The sequence below is a fragment of the Ursus americanus genome, chromosome 25 (assembly GCF_024610735.1).
Source record: "Ursus americanus isolate L20-20 chromosome 25, mUrsAme1.1.p, whole genome shotgun sequence".
NCBI classification, from domain to species: domain Eukaryota; kingdom Metazoa; phylum Chordata; class Mammalia; order Carnivora; family Ursidae; genus Ursus; species Ursus americanus.
This window is the reverse complement of record NC_142151.1, coordinates 25,815,171-25,826,574: the sequence shown is the minus strand read 5'-3', so window position 1 is coordinate 25,826,574 and position 11,404 is coordinate 25,815,171. Positions and strand designations below refer to the sequence as shown.

The 11,404-nt window shown below is 41.5% G+C and overlaps 1 pseudogene; it reads left to right on the top strand.

Moving 5' to 3' along the window:
• Positions 1-288: 288 nt before the first annotated feature.
• On the top strand, positions 289-9,122 carry LOC123801671 (large ribosomal subunit protein uL24 pseudogene; annotated as a pseudogene).
• The last annotated feature ends 2,282 nt before the right edge of the window (positions 9,123-11,404 follow it).

Below are 11,404 nucleotides of genomic sequence, written 5' to 3'. Positions count from 1 at the left end.
TTTAAAAGTAAAAATTAAAGGAGACCTGGGTGGCTCAACTGATTGAGCATCCAACTCTTGATTTTGGCTCAGGACATGGTCTTAGGGTCATGGTCTCAGGGCTGTGGGATCCAGCCCGTGTAGGGCTAGACTCCACGCTCTGCAGGGAGTCCGCTTGAGATTCTTTCCCTCCTTCTCTCCCTCTGCCTCTCCTCCCGCTTATGCACATGTGAGCTCTCTTTCTGTCTCCAAAATAAAAATTAAAAAAAACTTTTAAAAAAAGTAAAAATTAAGGAAGTGCAAGCAGCCAAAATGAAGTTCAATCCCTTTGTGACTTCTGACCATGGCAAGAACTGTAAAAGGCATTTCAATGCACTTTCCCACATTTGCAGGAAGATTATGCCTTCCCCTCTTTCCAAAGAGCTGAGACAGAACTAGGTTTTATCCATGCCCATCCGAAAGGATGACGAACTACAGGTTGTGCAAGGACACTACAAAGGTCAGCAAATTGGCAAAGTAGTCCAGGTTTACAGGAAGAAATACGTCATCTACATTGAACAAGTACAGCAAGAGAAGGCAAATGGCACAACCGTCCATGTGGGCATTCATCCTAGCAAGGTGGTTAGCACTAGACTGTAACTGGACAAAGTCTGCAAAAGGTCCTGAATATGAAGCCAAATTTCACCAAGTAGGAAAGGAAAAGGGCAAATCAAAGGAAGAAACAATTGAGAAAATGCAGGTATAAAGTAATCTTACATACGACTTTAAATAAAAACTGTTAAAAAGAAAAAAAAATAAAAACTGTTAAAAAGAAAAAAAAAGAAAGAATGAAATAGGAATACCATCATCTAATCTATAAAATAAAAGATAAAATTGAGTAATGTCCTTAAGAATTCTAGAAATGGTTTACCTTTAAAATACTATTTAAACCAAGGACATTTGTTTGTAATTAATACATACAGGAGGGGTGCCTGGGTGGCTCAGTCGATTAAGTGTCTGACTCTTGATCTCAGCTCAGGTCTTGATCTCAGGGTCATGAGTTCAAGCCCAGCATTGGACTCCACACTGGGCGTGGAGCCTACTTAAAAAAGATATAGGAAGTGGACGTGTTATGGTCTGTAACCAATTAGAAATAAAGTATGATCAACATTGTTTTTCAATCAGATTTATAGATGTAGCGATTTGATTAATAGGATAGAGAAGAAAAAGGGGATTAGAAGTATGCTTTGTCTCTCCTCTTTCATACTTTGCGAAGTAGGGAAAGCCATGTTTGCTGAGCTGTGACAGTACATCATCATCTCCCTGTTAACTCTCCTTTAGTTAGGGTGGAAAGACAAACTTATCCTTAATGGGGGAGGGGTGGATAATTGCTAACCCACAGGCTGTAATTTTACAACAGCATTCCCGTCTACAACTTGTGTGCTTGCTGATAACACACAGCTTGTATAACACACATCCACCCTTTTCATTCGCCCGGTGTCTTTCCCTAGAATCTGGGACCCATCATTGGGAACCATGTGTCCCCTGGCCCCAACACATCCTCAACTGATAGCTGCCTTCCCACTATGCAGTCCACACTCCTTCCTATGCTCTCCTTGCTCTGCTTGCCTGAGCCCTTCCTGCCCTAGAAAACTGGTGTCCGTGTGGAGAAGACGACAGCCAGCATGAGGGATGAATGTTGCCAAAGGTAGGCAATTTAAAAACATAGGCAGTTTTAGGGGCGCCTGGGTGGCTCAGTTGTTAGGCTTCTGCCTTCGGCTCAGGGCGTGATCCCGGCGTTCTGGGATCGAGCCCCACATCAGGCTTCTCCGCTGGGAGCCTGCTTCTTCCTCTCCCACTTCCCCTGCTTGTGTTCCCTCTCTCGCTGGCTGTCTTTCTCTCTGTCAAATAAATAAATAAAATCTTAAAAAAAAAACATAGGCAGCTTTAGATTAGATACAGACACTAATATTAGGCAATCAGTATTTCATTTCTCAGTTCAGGATTAATTTCTCATTTATCTCTGCACATCATGATTTCAATGAATGTAACTTCAACCAAGTTAGTATGATGAGCAACTGACGTATTTAACAGAGAATAAAATAGTATAAGCAGTTGCAGGACTGTCTCGATATTGAATCTTATGCATCTAATGAAAATATTGTGATTACATTTGAAAGGCATTGTATTTCGCTTTATCTAGTCATCTCCTTATTGCTCTCTACTTTCCCTTTCACCCCCACAAACCTTTGAAAAATATGATGACTTTCACTGACTCTCTTATTTGCCAGAAGCTATGCACAGACTTTGTACACGTACTGACTCATTTAATCCCCACGACAACCCTGTGAGATGATAACTCTTTTCCTCCCAGTTTATAGGTGACAAAAACAAGTCAAGAAGTTCACTTTCCCAAGGGCATACAACTAGTAAGAAGAGAACGGGCATTAGATCTCACAGGGGGAGGTCCTAGGGCCTGGGCCCTCAACCACTACCTGAAGTGTCTGTCCCTGCATATTGTTCACGGGTTTGTACTGCGAGAATCGTTTGACTTGTTCTCGTCTTTGCTGTCACGCGTGCTGATTTATAAATAGGATTGTTGGCCTAAGGGTTCATACCTGTGTTCTCTTCCCTTTCCTGCTCTATGTCCTGATTCCTGTCTCTATCCTTTATGTTCTCCCTGTGGTCACACTGATTCCACAGTATTCAGAGCCCCATATGAGGGGAAGCCCAGCCCAGAGTACACTGCTGACCATCCCCACTGTTCAGATATTTGAATCCATAGGAAATATCATGTCAACAAGAGTTACAGAAAAAGAAGGATAGACTGGGTTCTGGATCCAAGCATTCTCTATAGATCTCGGAAAAGGGGCTAACCCTCTAAGATATAACGCCCCTTTGCAATGTGTATGGTATGTGGCTTTCAAAATTCTTGACTACAACTTATTATAAGGGATGTGTTTCTGTTGCAACTCACAACACATGTATTTACATACGGAGAACTGAAACAGAATGTAGTAAAACACTTTACTATGTGGGATGGCTTTGAAAGTTTCTATTCTATTTCATTTATTTTTTGAAAAGATGCTGGTCCAGATCCAGTAAACTGATCTAATAACCCACTAATAAGTCATCACTGGCAGATTGAAACGTACCACAATAAAGAAATATTTTTAACTCAACATATAATGAATTTTCACTAGTAATAGATTTAGGCTAAAAATGGTTAATTCCTTGATTATCCACAAAAAGTTTTGCAAATTATTTACGTTCTCTGCTGTTTCAGATCCTTGTCGGAGATCAAAATGCCAGTAAGGGGAACATCATGGGAGAGATATGTAAGATAAGACATACGGGCATTGAGAAGGTATTCGTACACAAAAAAAGATTATGGCCTTTCCTGAATGCCAGCTAAGATTGCCTCTGCAAAGTTACCATCCTCTAGGGCGCCTAGGTGGCTCAGTCATTAAGCGTTTACCTTTAGCTCAGGTCATGATCCCAGGGTTCTGGGATTGAGCCCCGCGTTGGGCTCCCTGCTCAGCGGGAGGCCTGCTTCTCCCTCTCGCACTCCCACTGCTTGTGTTCCCTCTCTCGCTGCGTCTCTCTCTGTCAAATAAATAAAATCTTTTTTAAAAAAGTTACCATCTTCTAAAATATTAAGATTTGGTCAGTTGCATACTGGGGACAACTGAAAAAATTAGAATGTAATCTAAGTCTTAGGGAATTATTTTTAATTATATTAGGGTGTGGTAATGGTATCGCGGTCATGTAGAAAAGCATCCTCTCTAAATGTTTATAGTGAAGTATTTAAGGGTGGTATGTCATGATGTCTATCATTTGTTTTAAAATACACTGGAACACCAAACAAAGACTGGGATGGGCAGGTAGAGAAGCAGCACCATACCTCAGCCTCAGCGACAGCAGATGCTACCATGTCTTACTGCCACTTCCCCAGTCCCCTCTGTAATTATAACTCCAGGTGCCAAGAGGATGAGTAAGAAAGAGGAGGTGGGGAGAAAAGGTCACTGACCCTACTGAGAGTTAGATGTGTTTTTTTTTCTTATAATATTTTTTATTATATCATGTTAGTCACCGTACAGTATATCCCTGGTTTTTGATGTAAAGTTCGATGATTCATTAGTTGCGTATAACACCCAGCGCACCATGCAATACGTGCCCTCCTTACTACCCATCACCAGGCTATCCCATTCCCCCACCCCCTTCCCCTCTGAAGCCCTCAGTTTGTTTCTCAGAGTCCATAGTCTCTCATGCTTCATTCCCTCTTCTGATTACCCCCCTTTCTTTATCCCTTTCTTCTCCTACCGATCTTCCTAGTTCTTATGTTCCATAGGTGAGAGAAACCATATGATAATTGTCTTTCTCTGCTTGACTTATTTCACTTAGCATTATCTCCTCCAGTGCCGTCCATGTTGCAGCAAATGTTGAGAACTCGTTCTTTTTGATGGCTGAGTAATATTCCATTGTATATATGGACCACATCTTCTTAATCCAGTCATCTGTTGAAGGGCATCTCGGCTCCTTCCACGATTTAGCTATTGTGGACATTGCTGCTATGAACATTGGGGTGCATATGGCCCTTCTCTTCACTACGTCTGTATCTTTGGGGTAAACACCCAGTAGTGCAATGGCTGGGTCATAGGGTAGCTCAATTTTTAACTTTTTAAGGGACCTCCACACTGTTTTCTAGAGTGGCTGTACCAACTTGCATTCCCACCAACAATGTAGGAGGGATCCCCTTTCTCCACATCCTCTCCAACAATTTTTGTTTCTTGCCTTGTCAATTTTTGCCATTCTAACTGGCGTAAGGTGGTATCTTAGTGTGGTTTTGATTTGAATTTCCCTGATGGCTAAATCTGAGTGTATTTGTTTCCTATTTCTTCTATATAAAAATGGTCACAAGTTGAATGGCTTTAAAGATAGGAATTCATTCTCTCACAGTGATGGAGGTCAGCAGTCCAAAATGATTCAGTAGGGCTACATTTCTTTTGGGGGCTCTCGGGGAGAATATGTTCCCTTGCCTGTTCCAGCTCCTAGAGGCTGCCACGCATCTTGTTCTGTGGCCCTGCATCACTCTGACCCCTTTTCCTGTTGTCATAGCTCCCTCTCGGACTCTGGCCCTCCCGCCTCCTTCTTGTAAGATCCCTTGAGATTACATTGAACCACCCAGATAATTCAGAATAATTTCCCGTTTTCAAGATCCTTCACTTAATGGCATCTGCAAAGTTCTTTTTACCATATAAGGTAACATACTCACAGGCTCCAGGGATGAGGACATGGATATCTTTAAAGGACTATTATTCAGCATGCCACAATGAGTCAACAGTGTGACGTTATCACCAAAAGCTATCGAATCATTGGATGCATTAATATTTTGAATGAAATATCATTTTGATAACATGTAATAACTATATTAATCATATAGCAAGCCATAAATAGAATACTTCAAAGGAAAAGTTATAGTTTCACTCTACTCTTTCTTATCAGACACAATACATGGACAATTGTGTCCAAGTACAGGGGTACAATCAAAGAAATATTCTGAAAAAAATAAGAAAGAGGAAATAAAATTAACAAGAAGAATTGTCTATTAGAGAAAAGAAGCCCAGAGAGCGTATGATCACTATCTTCCCTCTTTGAAGGGATAGTGTATGGAATAAGCATTAGAATTGCAAAAACCTATAAAAAGGCAAACTGGGAAAGGAGGTACACATCACAGAAATGAGTTCAGTTCAATGGAAGGAAGAGCTGTCCAACCTGCAGTGGGTGCCCTACAGAGCTAGGGAGTTCTCTTTCACGGGAGGCTTCCGTGCATTAACTCCTTATGATTTAAAAAAAAAATTTAATTAAAATTCAATTAATTAACATATAGTGTTTTATTAGTTTCAGAAATAGAGTTCAGTGATTCATCAGTTGCATATAACACCCACTGTTCTTCACATCACGAGCTTTCCTTAATGCCTATCAACCAATTACCCCATCCCCTCCCCTCTTCCTCCCAAGAACCCTCAGTTTGTTCCCCAGAGTTAAGAGTCTCTTATGACTTGCCTTCCTTATGATTTATGTAAAAGCAATGCGAACATATGGAGAGTCCTAAGCCAGATGAATTTCAGTGCCCCTCCCACATTTCAACTTCCTGTGATTCCAATGAGTAAATGTCTGTCCCTTCTTGAGGAAAGGAAAGAGAAATAGCCAGATCAGGAGAGCCAGTGAGCAGATAAGGGCTTTGTAAGGGGTCTGAATGGGCTGTTTTCATGACTGACAGATTTATGATGGAATAATTTCCTCTGTTTGTCCTGTAATGAGTGTTTGTACCTTGGGTTTGCAGCAAACTCCTTGCCCTGTGAACATTTCCAGCTGGATTTCAAAGAAAGGAAATGGTTTTGCTTAAGTGACAATTAACAGAATTCCTGTTGATTAATTTTTTTCCTTATTGTTTTCAGCGCAGCTAATATAGGTAGCTATTTGTTTCAAAGTAATAAACCTAAAGTCTTATAATTTTAGGATAAAAGTTTACATTTAGTTTATGTACACAGCATATGACTCCCTCAATGCCTAAACTTTCCATAGATCCTTTTATTCTAAACACAGAAATATAAAATATGAACCCAGCAGCGTCCTAGCGCTCTCTCATAGCAAGTGGTACTTCCCGTCAATCTAGTCATTTTCCATTCTACAAATAAGAATTTTCTTAATAAGTTTCTCTCTCACCCTCTCACTCTCTTTACTTGTTTCACACATTTCCCTCTCTCTTTTAGCCTTTTCTCTTTCTCCCACTTCTCCGTCTCCATCACCCTAGTTTGTTAAGAAAAAAAGGAATCAGATGGTGCGCCCTCATTTTCCCATGAGCAATCCCACGACACGCCTATTTCTGTGCCCATCACCTTCCTCTTTCCTTCTGTTTCAATGAAAGAAGTGTTCCTCCTCCTCCTTCTTTTTTTTGAAAAGCACTTTTTGTAAAGATCAATGAAGAGCTAAGTTCTATGTTTATGAAGAATTAGGGGATGTCATGGTAGAAAGGAACAGGCCACAAATGAGCAATAAATGTGAGCTAGACTTGTTTTTGTCCCCATAAAAAGAGAAAAATAAAATGATTTCAGAATTCCTGCTGCGCCATCTAAAATGTGGTTGCATTCAGCTTGAGACAGTCAGTCTATAAGCGTTTACCACCCTTTTACCTCGTACACAGGAAAGAGTTCTATGTTTAGAGGCAGATGTATTGAAACTCTGGTGTAGTGATCACTGCTCTGGATTCTGCCTTCATTACAGGCGTGAGCTTATTATCCATTTCCCGAGTCTTCCCAGAGTTCTTTTCATTTTTCATCAGATATTCACATATTTGTATGCGAGACGTTTCTACTGAGATGAAGTTTTGCATCTGCTACTGGCTGGATAAGCAATTAGCGAGCATTACATGAAAAAGAGAACTTTGTCAGGAAATTAATTGTGAGAAAATAATTGGCCTTAGAAAGTTAGTATCATTTCACTACGGTTCTGACCTATCTTCCCATAAGATAATTTGGTTCATTTTTCTAAGAGTTTGTCATGACTTTGAACACGCGGAGATAATGTCTTTTACAATAATTTTTCTCTTCCTCACCACCTCCATCCAATCTGTCTTCAAGTCCTTTCGCTCAACCTTTGAGATAATTTTAAATGAATCCGCTCATTTTCAGCTCTGTCGCCACCACTAGAGTTCACACAAATATTACTTTTTACCTGGACTACTACCTTAACTTTCTCACTAGTGCCCCTCTGTCATTTCTTGTTCCCCTTGAGCCCTTTTTTCCCACAGCAGCTAGAGCAATTTTGTGTCAAATGCTGCTGACCAGTCAGACTGAGGGTTCTCTATTAGACAATCAGGTTTGGATGTCTAGGCAGATGGGCGTAGACAATCTTTGGAATTCAAGTTGGAGTGGAAAACTTGTGAGTAAAGGTAGATTGATAAGAGAAGTGCCTGATCCCTGGGGTCCTCCTTTGTTTAGATGTTGGGGATATGAGAAGGAACCAGTAAAGTCTGAGAAGTGGTCAGTGAAGTACAAGGTGAACCAGGAGAGTATGGTGTCCTGGAAAGGAAGTGATAAAAATATATCGAACAGAAGAGAGTGGTTAACTGTGTACAGTGCTGCTGAGAGCAAGTAAGAGGAAGATGGAGGACCGCTGATTTAGCATCATGGAGGTCACAGGGGACTTTGACAAGAGTAGCTTCAGTGGATTCATGGGGCAAAGCCGAAGGATAAATAGGATAATGGGAGGAGGAAAATTTGAGGCAGCAAATGGGCACAACTCAGTTCAGAATATTTTCTAACAAGAGGACAGAAGGCACAGGAAATGACATAGAGGCGTTGGCAGGTTCTTTCACAAGCTCTGTTTAACTTGCTTCTGTTCTCTCAGTGAAATAGGAGGCAAGGCTATCAGCAGAATGAAAGTAAGGATTGGGCAGGAGCTGTTGGCATTTGAAGAGGGAGCAGAAGGTTTGAAGGAGTCATCTAGAACACTGGAGGAATGAACGGATTAAAGAGGACATGTTATGACTGCCACATTCCCTTGAGGTCCAGTAGTTTTTAGAATGAGATGGGTCAGTGTGGTTTTACATCTTTCTCTAGTACCGTAAGTTAGCGCAGGTAGAGAGCAAGCTGAGCGTTGGCTTTGCCCAGGGTTGGAGCTTACTAGGTGAGTAACACCGAGAGACAGGATGAAGAGATTTGAGAATAGTGCATGGAAGGATTATAATGATCAATTCTAATCCAACTGAGTAAGACAGGAAAATAGGACATGGAAAAGGCAGGTTGCCATGGAATCGTGGTGGATCAGTGCAATTATAGGGATTTAAAGCTGTAGGAGTGAGGGTAGTTAGGAAGTAGGCAGCGGTAAGTGAGTGAGCTGATGGAAAATGACATTGCGGAATGTAATTAGTGGTAACGATAGGATCGATGGCATACTCATAGAGTGAGCAGCTGAAGCAGAGAGGAGGACTTGCAGTGAATTATGTTGGAGACCAGGACGTGAGAAAGACCATTTACATAGATTTTGGAAGTATTATGAGTTATATCCGGAAAAGTGTTGGCAGAGTAACAGTGAGCTCAGAGGTAAATCTGCAAGGAATGATTCAGGGGTCTGGTGATGACTGCGACAAAGATGATTAATGCATATATATGGTCTGATGATATAAAATATTCTAACCTGGGAGCCACAGAACAGTAAAACTAAAACCTTAATGCTGGAATGTAATAGATTTCGTAAAGAGGTACAAAGTTCTATGACAGCGGTTCTCAAATTTGAGCATGTATTCTGATACGTGTTAAGTGATTTGTTAAAATATAGATTGCTGCCTCCGCTCCCCAAGTTCCTGCTCGGTAGGTCTGGGATAGAGCCCAACAATTTGCATTTCTTTTCTTTCCTTTTTTTTAGAGAGAGACACAGAGAGAGTGCTTGTGTACATGCGAGCGGGTTGGGAGGCTGGAGGGAGAGGGACAGAGGGAGAGGGAAAGAGAGAATCTTAAGCAGTTTCCATGCTCAGCACAGAGCCCGCTTTCGGGCTCAGTCTCACGACACTGAGATCATGACCTGAGCCAAAATTAAGAGTCAGACACTTAACTGACTGAGCCACCCAGGCACCCCAACAATTTACATTTCTATCAAGTTCTGAGGTGGCACTGATTCTGATGGTCTAGGGGCCGTGTTTCAAGAACTGATGTGCTAGGAAAATTCAGGAGAGAGGTGAATTGCTTCTGGCTGCAGAGATCAAGGAAGGTGCATGGAGAATATTCTTTATTTTGCTGCAAATGCTTAGAAACAGCAGTTTGACATCATCAAATACCATATATTGACTAATAAGAGAAGTCATACTTCGTGGGGTCCCATATTTACTTACTCTGCAAGTCAGAGATGCAGAAGAAATGTAGTTCCTTTATTTCTCTAAAATTCATTGTATCCAATCAACACATTGTACACCTTCAACTCTTGCAATGTCATGTGCCAATTATATCTCAAAAAGCTAAAAAGAAAAATAAAACTTAATTGTCTAAAGAGGATCTGATCTTCATCAAGGCTCCACCTGCTGGATGACCAGGAAAAAGCTACTTCTGTCCATTTCGTTTAAAATTTGATCCATTACTTAAATTTAAACCATCTCTTTAGGTAAATGTCGAATGTTTGGTCTTTTAGATTTCACCTGGCAGGATGTGGTTTTGCGACCTTGTGGCTTTGGTGGGGGATGGTTTCCTTGTTCTGTATTCTGGCTTCTCTGTTCTCTGTGGTAATGTCTCTTGTCTGCCAGGTTGCTGCTCGCTCTGCTGGCATTCTTGGCTGAGGTCTGCACTGCAGTAACTCATGGTCTGGTCATTTAGCTTGACTGGAGCTCAGTGGTTCTCTTTGACTGACTTGGCATTATCTTGTTTACTATGGTTCCCTCCAAGTTTCTGCCCTGTTCTCTCTCTGGCCTCTAGCCTACTGGATCATGGATCATCTCACCCTTCATCAGAGTGCAAAGTGATTTGTATAGCGGCCCTGTGGCAACACAACTGGGTCTTCAGTTCACATGCCTTCCCATTCTTACCCTTAGAATCAGCACTTTTGGGTCCCATCTACACCACAATGAGTAGAAACAAACTCTGGGGACTTGGTCTTTTTTTTTTTTTTTTTTTTTTTTTTTTTAAAGATTTTATTTATTTATTTGACAGAGAGACAGCCAGTGAGAGAGGGAACACAGCAGGGGGAGTGGGAGAGGAAGAAGCAGGCTCCCAGCGGAGGAGCCTGATGTGGGGCTCGATCCCGCAACACCGGGATCACGCCCTGAGCCGAAGGCAGACGCTTAACCGCTGTGCCACCCAGGCGCCCCTGGGGACTTGGTCTTAAACTTCCTTCTCTGTCCGTTAACACGGGGTCACTATTTTTTCTCTGATGTGACATCCTGCCTCTCCCATTAGTGTGGGGATTGCTTGAGAGGCAGCCTCCTTTTGGAACCCTAACTGGAAGCCAGGCAAGACCTCTTGTCTGTCCTCAGTACTGCCCTCAAACCAGCCAATGGGCCTTCTTCCCTCCTCCAGTTTCTAAAGTGAGACTCAGAATGCCTTGCCTCCCTCACCTCTTTCTTGTCCATTCTTAAACTGTATTTTGTGCATTCTGAGATCCACTTTCCACCTCTTTCCTTCATTATCCCTCTTACAGTCTCCCCTTCCTTTCCCTTTTTTCCTTTTGCTTTTCTGTCTTTCTCTTTCTTCCCCCCCCAACAATGCTTATTATTTCTATGTCAATTACATTCCAGTGGTTTCTATTACATTTTTTAAAAGTGCTGCCATCACTGATATCATGACCTAGTAATTGGTCACAGTTTGCAATTTTCTTTCTCTTTCTATAAGTTTGAAGTTTATGGAATTAAAAAAGAAATCCCACTTTTGTCTTGTTTAGAATTGATAAAACACATCTA